Raw genomic sequence first — 12,675 nt, 5'->3', positions numbered from 1 at the left:
TTCTAAACAGCACCATAGCACCAGTACTGATAACCCATGCAAGACTTACCAACTGAAATTTGAGGACATTATTCAGTATGAAATCAATTTATTCATGAAGTGCTTGTCAAATATGGCACCTCTGTAAATGCCAGAAATCAATTTTAACTGGTTCGGTAATGTCATGAGTCTAAATGCAATGACTAACTAGTAGTGAAATTTTATCCAAGAGTTGAATGAATGACGTGTCCATCAGTGAATAACAACTTTACAACACTACAAGTCATTTGGAAGACTGCTACTGTATAATGCTATGACCTTTCGGGTCACACCAGAATGTACTGCCATGCTGTAAAATAGAGAGTCAGAAAGAAAGAAAAAAAACACAATGGAGTGTGTGTGTGTGTGTGTGTATACTGGTATATGTGGTTTATGAGGACACTTCCTGTGTCCCCGTAAAACAAAAGGCTTTAAAAAAAAAAAAACACAACAGTGTTTTATGAAATTCAAAAATTGCCAGTAGTTTTCTGTGAGGGGTAGGGTTAGGTGTAGGGTGGGTGTAGGGTGATAGAAAATACAGGTTGTATAGTATAAAAACCACTACGCCTATGGAGAGTTTCAGTAAACCACAAATGAAAGTGTGTGTGTGTGTGTGTGTGTGTGTGTGTGTGTGTGTGTGTGTGTACTAATATCTGGAATAATAAAAAAAAAAAAAAAAAAGAATAATAATAGATAAAAAAGGTCAGTAACTCTTATTGATCAGGGTCAATAGATACTCAGTGAAGATTCGGTGGAAAATCTGTACAGTGCAGAGACTCAGAGATGATGATCTGCTGGCCCAGTTCACTCAAGAGCAAGACTTGACACCTACTGCACGATCAAAATACACACCTGCACTGCAGATCCTCTCAGACAGCACCTCACATCCGTAAACAACAGCCCTGAAGCCCCTCCGGGGAAACACTCCTGAGAGCTGAATGAAGCTGGAGACGGCCTGCATCCAAGCAAAGCTGGAAGATCAAGTTGTTACGGTGGTGCTCTGGTGATTGACAGACAATAAACACTCAATTTTCCTTCTCACTTCCTCCGTTTCTGAGTACAGACCCACAGCAGGTCTTCCTCATGCCAAACTGGACAGTTTGTACTGTATATCAGGGATCTCAGCGCACACCTGAGTCAAATCACTCAGCATGTCATTCACTGAGTGACTCCTGCCCATCCCAGATGTCTGATCACTCTCCTGAACATCCTTCTTCAGCATCTTGTAGAATTGAGGCTGAGCGGTTCACATATGGCTTCATTAGACAACACTGGGTTTGTTAAGACAGGCCTCAATATGCACCTATTAGTGTCCCTGAGATACATAGTTGTCAGTAGTGTTAAATCAATCACCACTAGTGCTCATACTGAAGCGTGTCGTCCTCCAGACGGATGTGATGCCTCAGCTCATGTGTGATGTTGATGAGAGTGTGCTGCTACTACACTAACTGATCAAAGCACCACTTTTACCTGCTGGACCAAAAATCCCACAGACAGTGTGAGGAAAGGAGGAGGAACCAGATTCATGTCTACAGACCAGAAGATCACAGAGAGAGACATGCTAACAGTCAGAACACCATAGCAAACATCACTGGGAGATCCTTCAGAGACCCTTTAACGAGAGGAGACTCACGATTCCTCCAGTCAGCTCATCTTCTGCTCTGAAGTTCATTAGCACTGGTTAGAGAATGAGACAAAAATCGTTTGCTCTCAGGGCTCAACTCATTAACAACTGTTGCCTTCCAGAGCCGGCTGAACTTACAGGCCACGACTACAATCAACCTGCTCTACAGAAGAGACAAGAGAAAGACAGCATGCCAAGCAGAGAGGACGAGGGACGGCACTTGGTCTGTGCAATTCATCGAAATACAGTTACGATTTCAGCCTCCAACGGTAATGAAAATACAAGAATTGAGATAAAACGAATATTGCGCCCCATTTTCCATCCCCACCCCCTTCCAGCGTGTGCTTTCACTCCTCCATAAAAATGGGACTTGATTGATTTATTAAAGTTGATTAGATTTATTCATGTTTTTAAAAGTGCAAAAGAGAACATGTGCTGTAAATTCAATGCATTCCGACATGGAAAATAACACATAGAACAGAACACGGACAAAGTCAAAGTCATCTTCTAGCTCAAGGTGCACGGTCAAATACATGCAAAATTGTCAAAATGCTTCACTTAGTGATTATTCACGTAAACCTTCGTTATTTATGTATCAGGGCTCCAAACAAAAAAAAAATAGAGTAAGGAGCCATTGGCTCCTATAAGAAAAAACTTAGGAGCCAAATAATTTTTATATTCCACATAATTTTTTTTTTTTATTTATTTTATTATTATTTTTAACATTTAAATCATACTTTGATGTGTTTATGTCTCATCTTTTCTTGAATTTATCAGCATTTTCATCGATCTTGTGATGACCTGGGAATTAAGGTTCACTTAAAGTGGGAACTAAATGTCTTTTCAAACTTGAAATATAGCCTACACTCACAAAGAATTGTTCATGACACAGAATCTGTACACATATCATGGACCATAAGCATCACTTGGCCACTGAGTGTAGCTTGGGCTCCTCCTCGATGCATCCTGTAAATGCTGTCACATCTTTCACATATTCAGTCTGTTTTTCTTCATTAGTAAAATGCAATTTTATAGGAGGAGTTTAATCATGTAGACAGCAGGTTGAGTAAAAATATTAACATCCAATAGTGCATAAATATAGCAAAATGCTCTTCTTTATAGTTATTTTTCTAGCTCACTGATGAACTTCTAGACACCGAATGGTTATTCTGAGGTAACGTTAAATGTATTATCACGTTGCAATGTTTACAAGCTTTACACATTTTCCGCAGTTTGAAACACTGAGTGAGCTTTTACATGCGACATTTCAGTAAGCTGTACTGTAGGATTTCTTATAAAATAGGTTTTGATGTTAATTCATGTTCATTATTTACTATAGTAGTAAAGAGAAAGACATATTGGATTCACTTGATGCTTGAACTGAGGTGCTAAAGAGATGTCGCGCCCACCGCATTAAAAAGCGCCAAAAACATTTATTGTTTGAATTTCCTTATGAATTTGCCATAATTTTAAAGCTGATACTTTGTTTATTAAAAAGTTACAAAGCTTTTTGCGATTAATGGATGGCCAATGTGCTTCAAATAAGTGTGCTTCACACTTTAACAGAACACAGCATATAGACTAAGATCTTGATCAGAAGAAGCCATATTAGTAATGATTAGAAATAAGAATTGTTAACGATATTGCCAATATCAGCACAGCTGACAGATTTACCTGTTGTAGTTTGTCCAAGTTGTGCACAAAATAGACTTGACGCATGTCTACGTCATTTCGATCTCTCTCGCGCTGCTCAACTGAGCTGTGTTTATCAGAGATGAGGACTGTTTGAAACTCTTTTTTTTCCACTAAAACTTAAGCACATCGATCGCAAACCGATCAGGAAATAAGGCAAATATTTAAGTCGTAACATGCATCTCTCAAATGGACATTAACACTATCTACAATCTCAATCAGGAGTGTCAATGGTCCACTTGAGAGATAGGTGGCAGTAATGCACTTATAAGTCTGCGATCCGCTATAAACCAGGGAAGAAGAAGATGATGTCTCACGCTCCTGCTGCTGTGAAGCACGTTCACAAGAGTTCTAACAGTTCGGACACTGCGTGAATCAGAGGTAAAAAAAAAAAAAATGATATAAATACTGTACAGTTTCTTGCACAGACCAATTGTTTTGAGTCTTTACACATCAATGTATCGTCACGAGCCGCAGGGTTTAATTTGATTTTTCTGTGCATGTTTTTTTTTTTTTTTCTCTCATAGATTTTGTTAAAATTTTCCAAGCATTGTACTGCTGAGAGACTGCAACGGCTGAAGTTAAAAAATCTCCATGTGTGTTCTACTGAAGAAACAAAGTCACCTACATCTTGGATGCCCTGGGGGTAAGCAGATAAACATCAGATTTTCATTTTTGGGTTAACCATCCCTTTAACTGAATACTTTAGACTTGCATTAACCTTGAAAACCCTTCAAGTACAGTTTGCATATTGTATCCTTAGTTTTTTTTTTTGTTTTTTTTAATAATAGACAGTATAATTTTTTTCAATAATTGAGGACTTTTTTTATTTGGTTGCTTTTTTTTTTTACTAATATTAGTTACCCTTGTACCCTGCCGTGGTATTGAGAATTGTGAAGTTTCGCTTGTCTCTAAAAAGTAGATGTCATAGCAACCTTACTTACAGAAAATATATTTGATATATATCACTATATTTAAATAAATCAGTCATATAGTTTTGGTCATATGGTTCACTCATAATCGTGTCTAATAGCTGTGGTAACAATATTGACCAAAATAGTCCAGATTATGATTTTTTCCATAATTGAGCATCCCTAGATGGCACACAGATGGATAATTAGAGGGTGAGGCACAATCACCGCCCAACAGACAGAGGGTGAAGATCAAACAAGCTCAGCTGCTGTCTGAGCTACACCATTTCTCCTCTCAATCTCATCAGTTTCTCAGTTGTTCTCTCAGCAGTGACCCGTTCTCCTCTCCTGCCTTGCCATCTATTTGCAGATGAAATGACCACAAGCCTGTAGGCTGCAGAACTGTAATTATCTAATTTTAATGTTCAGTGCAATTCCAACAATTTTGCTGAATACCTTAAATAGTGTTCACACAAGTACATTTCTTCTTGGAGAAAAATGGTATCTGTGAGGATTCCCAGTCAGGATTTAAACCATATCACAATACTAAGTTCTCATCAGAGTTACAAATGACCTGCTCATATCATCCGATCATGGTTATATCTCCCAATTAGTGCTACTGGACCTTAGTGCTGTATTTTACACTATTGATCACAACATTCTTTTGAATATGCTAGAAAATTATATATATATAAGACCGAAGTCTGGATCCAACTGTTACACATGCGTTTTCTCTTGAAACTATTTACTTTCCCTTAAGAGGATACGGTTTATGAGGATACTTGCAAAACCGGGCATTTGGACACATAAGCGTTTATGCAATCATTCAAAGCCAATAAAACGGCAAAAATGCTCTTGAGCTCTATTAGCAGCTGATGCGTGGCTTACAAACTCCTCTCACACAGAAACAGAGACAGCGCACGCATATAGCTCTGTTGTTTGTGTTTCAGCAACCTAAAATCAGTTGTTTAAAACTGCAGTGCTTAAAAACGCGTGCAAACATGACGTTTTCGTGACCACGCACACAACGTGATATGAGCATGCATGCTGTTATTCACATTTCTGCCTGCATCCCTGTGTAATGCATGTAAGACTGCAGTCATTCAAATGATGAAAAAGCATTGCCGTAAACTATGTATTTTGCAGCACCACGAAATAAATGATAGAGCATAATATGAAACAATAGACTTAATTTCGTCCATCCGATATATATTGTCATATTGCCCAGCCCTACAGACAATTTTTTATTTAAAAGAAATAAAAAAAGTATATATTAAGATAAAATAAAATGAGTACCTGAAAGAATAAGAAATTAACACAAAATCACACTCTCTCATAAAAACAATACTGCACAGCTGATCTCTCTCTCTCACACACACACACACACACACACAGTGTCTGATCACTGCTGTATTTAGAGATTGAATCAGAAGCACAGATTCGAGACTCAGTGTTTCACTCACTCGTTTGCTTGTTTGGTACAGATGATTAATATCACCAATAACATGCATCATGGCAAACAGCACATACTAGGGAAGTTCTGAAAGCTCCCACCTTCAAAGAAAAAGTCTTGTTTGTCTGTTTGACTGGCCAATATAACAGTGATGTGAGACTTTATTCTGACACCTACTGGCATGGATGCAGCATTGCATAAAGAATAAGGTTTGGTTACCTTTGCCATCATGGAAACACACTCATGATTCATTTACAGCACTGAAAGAGTCCAATAATGCTCAGATGGTCATGTGATCTTGACAAGGCAGTTGCATGAGAAGGGATATAATATACAATAAATGCTAAACTGAGGCTCAGATCATCAGGCACACGTGCCGTTTACTGATTAGGCTTATGAATCCAATGAGGCATTAAGGTGCTGTGAGGCTGAACAAACCCTCCTTTGTACAACACACTCCTCTTTCACCTCACCAGCTGCCTTCATGACTCTTCATCTCTGTCCCTTGTCTTTAACCTCTTTGTTTAGCGTGTACAAAAGTCTCCACACACCGACTACAGTCACGTGATACTGAACACTGTGAGCTCTCTCACCTTTCATGGTCAGCTTTCCTCAGCGCACAAAACCAGCTTTGCAGAAATCAAATCCATTACAAATGTCTATGAAAACATGTCAACACTACATGTTTTGGGTTGTTGCTGGGATGTGATGCGGATGCTAAGGTGTCCTGAGTGTATTTTATTTCAACTGTGTTGCTGCTAGGGAGTTCTGTGTTTGGTTGAAGTCTAGAGAAGTCAGCTGTAGGCAGATACTACTACTAAGAAAAAAAGACAAGACAATTTTGTACACATAATTCTATAAAATATTCTTCAAATGTACTTAACTCAAGGGTTTTTATTGTCCATCTTACAAAATAATCTCTTTAGGCTGATGATACATGGGGCAACTTTTTGAGCAAGGCTGCTGTCAAAGAGCAACCAGGTGAGGCACTGGCACGACCGATCTAAAGGATCCAGGTAGAAATTTGCAACCCATTCTCGATAAAAAAATCAACAATCAACAAAAAAAAAAAAAAGGCAAAACTGCTCAAAATTTCTCAAAATGTATCACCATGCATAAAAAGCCTAAAAGTTTGTCCTGATAAAAACCATTGTCTTTTGCAGACCAAAATCGTGTTTTATGGACAAGTTGGTGTTTCTTCACCTTCAGTAAATGTCCATAGCCCCGTTTCCACCGAAATCACCCGGAACAATTGTACCAGGAACTATTTTTTCCAGTAACTTTTTTTCCCCCAGACCTGATGCTTTCTGCGTTTCCACCACGGTCTAAAGTACCATGAAGATTAGGCAAATAGTCTGGTGACGTAGGTCTGCGCACGTTTCTCAATAAAAAGAACACAAATTTCAGACTTGCATCCTTGGTAGTTTGGACTTTGCGAGTTTGACTCGGGAGTGTGATCTCCTGCGGACAGGACGACGCAAGTGCGGTAATTCTGCAAACAGCAGTGTACTTGATAACATCAGTCAGCTCGCCTTGGCTACTGCAATTTTCCTCAATGTATATTCACAATAAGACGAAATAGAATATCAAACACCACTGCCTCCTTTCGTTTTCACTTAAACATATTAATAGCCGCAGAAATGTATTTCAGGGAAGTGTGTTTATATACAGCCTACATTACAATGAAACAAAATATTATATCAAACAGTATTGCCTCTTTTTATATTCCTTCTTAGAGAAAAATGGTATCTGTGAGGATTTCCAGTCAGGATTTAGACCGTATCATAGTACTGAGACTACTCTCCTTAGAGTTACAAATGACCTGCTCTTATCATCTGATCGTGGTTGTATCTCTCTATTAGTGCTATTGGATCTTAGTGCTGCATTCGACACTATTGAGCACACTATTCTTTTGCATAGACTAGAATACTTTGTTGGCATTAATGGAAGTGCATTAGCATGGTTTAAATCGTACTTATATGACCGCCATCAATTCGTAGCAGTGAATGAAGAGGTATCATATCGATCACAAGTGCAGTATGGAGTACCTCAAAGCTCAGTACTAGGGCCGTTACTCTTCACGCTTTACATGTTACCCTTGGGAGATATCATCAGGAAACACGGTGTTCGCTTTCACTGTTATACTGATGATACTCAGCTCTATATTTCTTCGCGGCCCGGCGAAACATACCAATTTGAATGCAACAGAATGCATAGTCGATATAAAAAACTGGATGACGAGTAATTTCTTACTGCTAAATTCTGAAAAAACAGAGGTGTTAATTATAGGACCTAAAAGCTCTGCATGTAACGACCTAGAACGCTGTCTAAGCCTTGATGGCTGCTCTGTCAATTCTTCGTCATCAGTTAGGAACCTAGGTGTGCTATTTGATAGCAATCTTTCCTTAGAAAGCCACGTTTCTATCATTTGTAAAACTGCATTTTTCCATCTCAAAAATATATCTAAATTATGGCCTATGCTCTCAATGTCAAATGCAGAAATGTTAATCCATGCGTTTATGACCTTAAGGTTAGATTATTGTAATGCTCTATTGGGTGGTTGTTCTGCACACTTAGTAAACAAACTCCAGTTAGTCCAAAATGCAGCAGCTAGAGTTCTTACTAGAACCAGGAAGTATGATCATATTAGCCCGGTTCTGTCAACACTGCACTGGCTCCCTATCAAACATCGTATAGATTTTAAAATCTTGCTTATTACTTATAAAGCCCTGAATGGTTTAGCACCTCAGTAGTTGAACGAGCTCTTGTTACATTATAGTCCTCCATGTCCGCTGCTTTCTCAAAACTCTGGCAATTTGATAATACCTAGAATATCAAAGTCAACTGCGGGCGGCAGATCCTTCTCCTATTTAGCGCCCCAAACTCTGGAATAACCTACCTAACATTGTTCGGGAGGCAGACACACTCTTGCAGTTTAAATCTAGATTAAAGACCCATCTCTTTAACCTGGCTTACACATAACATACTAATACACTTCTAATATCCTAATCCGTTAAAGGATTTTTAGGCTGCATTAATTAGGTAAATCGGAACCGGGAACACTTCCCATAACACCCGATGTACTTGTTACATCGTTAGAAGAATGGCATCTACGCTAATATTAGTCTGTTTCTCTCTTATTCCGAGGTCACTGTAGCCACCAGATCCAGTACATATCCAGCCCATATGGTGGATCAGCACCTAGAAAGGACCTCTACAGCCCTGAAAGACAGCGGAGACCAGGACTAGAGCCCCAGAGACAGATCCCCTGTAAAGACCTTGTCTCAAACGACCACCGGAACAAGACCACAGGAAACAGATGATTCTTCTGCACAATCTGACTTTGCTGCAGCCTGGAATTGAACTGCTGGTTTCGTCTGGTCAGAGGAGAACTGGCCCCCCCGACTGAGCCTGGGTTCTCCCAAGGTTTTTTCTCCATTCTGTCACTGATGGAGATTTTGGTTCCTTGCCGCTGTCACCTCTGGCTTGCTTAGTTGGGGACACTTCATTTACAGCGATATCTTTGACTTGATTGCAAATTATTGCACAGATACTATTTAAACTGAACTGAGCTGAATGATGACATCACTGAATTCAACGATGAACTGCCTTTAACTGTCATTTTACATTATTGACACACTGCTTTCCTAATTTATGTTGTTCAGTTGCTTTGACACAATCTGTTTTGTACTTTATAAATAAAGCACTATATAAATAAAGGTGACTTGACTTTTTATATTCATTTTAACATATTAATAGATTAACTGAATAAAGATGACAAAGATTACCTGTTAGATTTATCCAAAACAAATTATATTTTATATTTAACCACTAAAGAGACATCAGAGCCAGCGGCAAATGTCAGAAGACTAGCCGAGTCGAGACTGCTCTCGTCTGTAAACATGAGCGTTGATCACGTGGAGCTGATCGTCTCCGAAATTGGAACATATTTTTAAATAGGCGCTCTCTTTATCAATAAACCGCAAATCTGAGTTTTAAACAACTACATTCTCGCCTGAAATACTTTTAAAAACTACATTTCATGACACGATAACATTAATATTTTGAAATCACAATGCTGTGTGAACTCAACCAATCAGCATGCTCAGCGCCCAAGTCCCGCCCCCAAAAGTTTTGGACCTTTGAAAAAGTACTACCTCGTGAGCACGGACTTTCTGAGGGGCAATTTTTTACCCGGAACTTTATGTAGTTCCTGGTTCCTGTGTTGGAAACACACCGAGTACCAGCCCAAAGTCCCTAGTTCCTGGGTTTAGTTCCAGTGGTGGAAACGGCTCATGTGTCAGTCTAGTGTGGCCTATTCACACCTGCTATAAACAACTTGGCTGTGTCTTAATTTAACCCTCTGGAGTCGATTAACGCGTATACGCGTTTTGGGGTATTTTCTCCTGATAACCCCGAAAAGAACTTAAATTACACTTTCAGTTTTGATCGTACAGATAAGTGCAATACATCAATCGAATCTGTAAAGGGTCTACTTTTTTTTGTATACAGACACAATAACAACAAAACTTTGTGCACTTATAAAATAAAGATAACAAACAAGGAGTGCTGTCTGCAGCCTTTGTCTGCGCTGATCTTCAGATACAAATGCGTCATTAAAATGAACTGTAACTCAGTGAATACTCAACGAAGAGACATGAGAGAGATATCTATAGAAAGCCTGACATGTCTACTTTTAAACTAAACGAGTGCTGCTGAAAACAAATATTCTGTGATAAAGTAATCCATATGAAAACAACCCGATGTCCGTTTTTCACGTCTCCCTTCATTATCTTCTAATGCGACCACGCCCCCGCGCCGAGCGCGCTTTTGAGATTCAAATGTTTCACTGAAGCGCGCGGCTTTTGAATACGCCCACACAACAGAAGACAACAGCGAGACTGTTCTTCAAGTTTTTTTTTATTTTACTGTTTGCTTCGCGATGAGAGGAATAAGACATAATTCACCCCAAAAAGATGTGATGTGGTTGAGGATTTGAGATTTGGATTTCCTCAGAAAAAAGAATGAAGCACTTTATTCAGCAGAGATCATAAACATGAGTAAGTTTCTTTTTATTTATTTATATACTTGTACTAGTTTTCACATAACGTGTAAACATTTTACTAGTTAGACTTTTTCCAAGACTTTTTCCAAACTATAATTCCGGACTAAATGTATAATCAAGTGAAATATTATGAAGTTTCAAAAACAATATACACCACTATACCATTCAAAAGCTTGATGTAAATAATATAAATGTAACAATAAATGTAACTGTAACAAATGTAACAATCATTGCTGTTCTTTCAATTTATCCCCCCTAAAAAACCTAAAAAAAAATATTCTCAGCTCTTTTCAACATTAATAATAATAATAATAATAATAATAATAATAATAATAATAATAATAATAATGATGATGATGATAATAATAATAACAATAAATGTTTTTTTGTAGAAAATAAGATTGTTAAAAGGATTTCTGAAGGATTGTGTGACTGGAGTAATGATGCAAAAAATTCAGTTTGAAAGTCAGCTTTGATTTTTCCTAATAAACTGTTTAACTGCACTCACAAGTGAATATTAAATTATGTTGTGGGATAATTAAATGTATTCTAAATAAACTACAAACATAAAATTATATAGATTTATTTTGTCCTCACATTCTTTCTTGTAACTCACCCCTCTCAGTGACACAGCTGACTGAATGGCTCATTATGCAGCTCATTATGCAGGCCTTTGTCTTCTCAGGTGTGAATTCATGATAGTTGACGCCTACTCGCATATGACTTTTACCAACAAAAACTGTCTTAGAAAATTTAAATCAATATATTGTTTTCTGTAAGTGAGTAAACAAGATGATTTTCACATCATTTTAGAAAAAAAAAATTCTAGGCTACAAGCTCCAGTTCTCAAAATTCCTGGGAACCAATTTTCTGTATGTGTTTTATTGCCTTATTTCAAGTGATTTAACATTTTTAGTTTTTCACTAACCACGCATAACATTTTTTTTCTCAAAAACACAATCATGTACATACATGCTGCTCACATATTATTATAGCCTAGTTTGTGCTGATTACAGTGAGATTAGACTTTAGCCATTTAGATATTTATAAGAAACTGAAAAAAGCACAAATGTCAGGGCATGACAAAACTTCTCCGGGCCCCAAAAATACCCTTAGACTCCAGAGGGTTAAAGGGGTAGTTGCATCTTTTTCCCACCTCAGAATACATTTCAAATAGTTTATCTTGACATTCCAACCAATCTGCTTGCCATTTCTCTAATATGCATTGGTTGATTAAGGGTTTTGTGTCCATGGGTGGGATTTTCTAGAGATGACAGATACAGCTAGGACTCAACACAACGAGGACCTCTATCAGTGTCCATGTGCCTGCTGTCTGGTGCAGCAGATGAAACCGATCACATCTCATCACTCTACTCAGCACACACGATCTGAGGAATCTGCAGTAAGACACACACACTCAACTTTAATAGTGCTGGAGGTTTCTGTAAAAAATAAAGCTGATGAGAGTTTGTTTAATGCCTTAACACTGAGAGAGAAAGAAAAAGACAGACAGACCCAAATGTTGATATATCCACACAGAAAATTCATCATTTGAGGCAGTTTCAATGCGATGCATGTTCACAATGTGCGCGTCTGTTCTTTTGTGTGCAATGATTGGCATGGCCGCTCCTTTCACAGCATTAGCTGCTGTTTTTGTTCAGCCTTTGTAAATGACTTTCGTTTACTCAGCGGTAACGCTTGTGTTTGCCTCTGAGCCCACAGATGCTGATATGAGCCCGTGTGTGTGTGTGTGTGGTGTATTGGCAAGGCGTTGCACTAATTCAATATGTAAATGACATGTAGGAACCCAGCGAGCAGTCAGACGCGCAGCTCAATGCAGCAGTAATTGCATTTGCATCACAGCAATGGCTCTCAAATCTCCCTCTCTTATGGAAATCCTCTCTCCACTTCA

The 12,675-nt window shown here is 38.3% G+C and overlaps 1 protein-coding gene across 2 annotated transcripts in view; it reads right to left on the bottom strand.

The window, feature by feature from the left end:
- cdkal1 (CDK5 regulatory subunit associated protein 1-like 1) overlaps window positions 1–12,675 on the bottom strand; it is a 247,966-nt gene that overhangs the window by 172,633 nt on the left and 62,658 nt on the right. The window lies entirely within an intron of this gene.

Source organism: Cyprinus carpio, chromosome B16 (genome assembly GCF_018340385.1).
Source record: "Cyprinus carpio isolate SPL01 chromosome B16, ASM1834038v1, whole genome shotgun sequence".
Classification (NCBI taxonomy): Eukaryota; Metazoa; Chordata; class Actinopteri; order Cypriniformes; family Cyprinidae; genus Cyprinus; species Cyprinus carpio.
Note: the sequence above shows the minus strand (reverse complement) of the source record. Positions and strands in the feature narration are given on the sequence as shown.